The following is a 4,059-nucleotide window of genomic DNA, read 5'->3' as shown; positions in this document are numbered from 1 at the left end:
AATATCACGCAAAACTTAGCATACAAAACAAATATACCCCACATGTGCATGGGTCATGCACATGTGGCATAAATTGCACCACAACCATTAGCGTATAATGTTTTCACATAAAATCATAATAGAACAATGTCAATTCTACTAAATAATCATTCTTAGTTACAAAACAGGAATCATACGTTTGATTAATTGGCGCACATTTGAATGTAAAAATAAACTTGTATGTAACATACATACGTGGGAGTGTCCTTAAAATTAACGTTGAAGTTGGTAAATTCTACTTATTCATTTTATCGCCACTTTCTAAAAAATCAGCAGAATTAGTTTACCAATTTGTTAACATTATCATATTACCTACTTAGATCATATGATTTTATTCTAGGTTTTATTTCACAAAATTATTTATTTAATTATCACTTGAGTCACATTTATTATAAAATTAAAAAAAAATATGACAACTCTTCTATTTCTCACAAAGTAATTAATTTAACGGAATTCATTAATTAAAAAAAAGTATGATAACTCTCTTCATAAAAATTACTAAAGTGATAAATAATATAAATAAATAATCTAAATTTAAACAATTTAAGATCTCAAATCACCACATTTTACATCCAAGTCATAAATTTTAAAATAAGCTGAGAAAATCAAACTATACACCCATTTGCTTAAATACATTCCTTAGTCTCATTTTAACAAAATATTTACTTAACTAATTACTTTACAATATAAAATCTGCACTAATATAAATGAGAAAATGCATATTTAAAGTGTGGAAAAATTATATTTTTCATGTATAAAGTCTAAGGCATGAATCGTTAGAACATGTATTTTATATCTTTTACTTAAAAGAGACTTTTTTCCATGAAACTAAAAAATTTCAGCAAGCATAATATCACATAAAATTTAAGGGATGAGTTTTTCAAAACATATTTCTGCTATCTTTTTAATTAAAGACAATTTAATACATTACTAAGAAAAATTTCTGCAAGCAATGATATACTCAACTTCACAATTTAACAATTATTCTCATCACCCTAAAATAGAATAATATTAAGAACAAGAATCCAAACACTACAAATTCTAAAACTAGCGTAGGCCGAATATACTATAAAAATATTACAAAAATTATAACAAAATCATGCTTCTTTACACAATAAATATCTCAAATATTCATGCTTAAAAATGATCAAACAAACAACAAAATAAAAGAGAACCCTATGTCTATAACAACACACAAGACCGAACCTACAGTAACCTTTTATAGTCAATTTGTATTCTTTTATTATCACAACACCAAGATTTTTTTTTCTATAAGCCCTCATTCACAAAATAACAAATATCTTTTTTAATAGATCTTGAACAAAATCATATACAAATATTAAGCCAAAACTCAAATCCACATTCTTTAAAATCCATATGAACCCAAAACAAAATACAACATTAAATAATACTAACATGCTTTCTAGGAACAAGATAAAACCAAGATTCAATAATAACATAAATGACCATTTCCCTAGCCAAAACCCATTAGCAATTGGAACCCCAAATAAATCTTCCAAACTCATAACAATCATTCTTAGCATGCTTCTAAATAGATATCACCAACAATTACACCAAGGATTCTCATTATCAAATAATCAATCTCCTAACCAAAACAAAAACTCATCAAACACAAACATATATTGACAAAACATCAAGTATTACAAAGCCACAAGGAAGAATCAAATCATCAAACAAACATAGATTGAGAGAAAATCGGTTACCTTCCTTGGTAGAGTTCAACAACCCAAACAAATCTCCTCTTTGATACAACCCTAGGGATTTCAAATCCACGACAAGAAAGGAAGACAAAATAACAATAAGAAAACATTGCAACAAGAAGGTGAGAAGATGGATTAATGGATTCAACCACTAGAGAAATCAAGAACATGAACCTAAATTGGAACCACCCTTCTTCCTCTTCTCGTTCTCTTCTCCACGAGTTCTCTTCCTTTCTCTTCTCTTTTCTCTTTCTCTAGGGTTCGGCAGCCACAAGTTGGGAGCTCACAAGACCTCTTCTCTTCTACATATTAACCCTAGTGGTCGACCCCTATGCTAATGAGAGAAAGGGAAATTACAAATTTTTAATTCCCTTGATTTTTGTATTGAAATCAAATTGGAATAATGGTGACAAATCAAAGGGATATGTAACCAATCCTAAAATGGAAACTAGAGTTGTATTCTTACACTCTCACACGTCTCTCATCTCTTCTTTCTCTCTCTCTCTCTCTCTCTTACCTTATTTAGCTTTATTTGATTTAATTTAAAAAAATAAATGGGTAAAAGAATTCCCTCTCCTTCCCTCTCTACTCACGCCTACTCTCTCTGCTCCAGGTTTCCCATTTCTAACATGTACAAAACATTTCTAGAATATTCCTTCTTCACATATCTTATTATTTCCTTGTCTTTAAATATTCAAGCAAATAATTAAATATAGGCGTGACTCTGACATCCGTATCCGGTAAGTAGTGGAAGTACGAGAAGGGGTGGCATGACCTGCATTTCTTTGACCATGAACAAACATCGACACCACAATCCTCTACTCCACCACAACCTGTGCCACTACCCTGACAGTGTCGCCGCATACATTATTGTCCCTTGGGACCACCCTATATCAGGGGCCATTAGAGCCCAACAATAAATAAACTTCCACCCCTCAGAATAAGGGGGTGGAAAATTCATTGTATACTCAGGCTATTAAGCAATATACGAGCTTCTACACCATTTTTGCTCTGCACTTATTTTTCCTTAAGTCCATTCTAAGTTGTTTTCTTACTAAGGTTTGGATTTTCTGACCTAACATCGTTGACGAGTTCTCATCATCAACAATTTGGCGTTTTCTCTGGGAAGAACAAGTACCAAGCCATTGTTCTTTCATCAATTCCAACAAGGAAAAATTCCAAGGCTTTCAAGACACTTACATGAATTACAAGATATTGAGGTCCACCTGGATATAGAACAACTAAGAGACTCCAAGAGAGACCTTGCACCACCTAAGCTTCTAGATATGTCGGAGGAACATCCAGCCTCTAAAGAGGAAGAGGAGATATCATCCTCGATTGTCCAACCCGACAGAGGTCATCCAGAACCACCAATGCACCCTCCTCCTCGACCTCTGGTTACACCACGCTTAGGCCACCGGGATCCGGGTCCCTCTACGCACAGGCCGGGTAAGAGTCCCTAGTTATACTCTGTGAGTTCCAACTCAAGGAATCACTTCTATGAGGATGAGAAACATGAGCTACACAAAAAAGAGTCAAAGGCTGGAAACCACACTAGAGAACATGCAAAAGGTGTTGAAAGACCTACTCAAAGGGAAGTCGATCATGCCCCTTCCCAATTTAATATAAAATTTGACTCCTCACATCTTTTCAGAAACCCTTCCAAATTAACCAAACATACATCAAGAGAGGGCCCAAATATTGAAAAGTCATCCGTAAAAATTTTGATACCTTTTCCCACCATGTCTAAAAAGATAGACACCATACATCTTTGAAAGGTGGCGAGAGCATTACATAACCCAAATGGCATCCTATGGAAGGCAAATGTTCCATAAGGGCATGTAAAGGTAGTCTTTTCTTGATCCTCTGGTGTTATGGGAATTTGATGGTATCCCGAATACCCATCCAAGAAACAGTAATAAGGATGGCCTGCCAATCTGTCTAATATCTAATCTACAAAAGGAAAGGGGAAATGGTCTTTCCTGGTGGCCTTATTCATCTTACGCTGGTCAATACAAATTCTCCACCCCGTCACCGTACGAGTTGGAATAAGTTCATTATTATCATTTTTAACCACCGTCATGCCACCCTTCTTTGGGACTACCTGGACAGGACTAACCCAAGCACTGTCAAATGCCTTTTGTCCCTTCCTCACATATATCAACAATTCTTAAAACAAAATACAGCCTTGATTCAAATAAGTTTAAATATATATATATATAAAACCAAATTATAACAAACAACAATTAATTTTGATATTGGAAATTAAGTCCCTGGCAACGGCGCCAAAAACTTGATC

Source organism: Humulus lupulus, chromosome 1, assembly GCF_963169125.1.
Source record: "Humulus lupulus chromosome 1, drHumLupu1.1, whole genome shotgun sequence".
NCBI classification, from domain to species: Eukaryota; Viridiplantae; Streptophyta; class Magnoliopsida; order Rosales; family Cannabaceae; genus Humulus; species Humulus lupulus.
The sequence above is the reverse complement of the archived record's forward strand: the minus strand, read 5'-3'. Positions refer to the sequence as shown.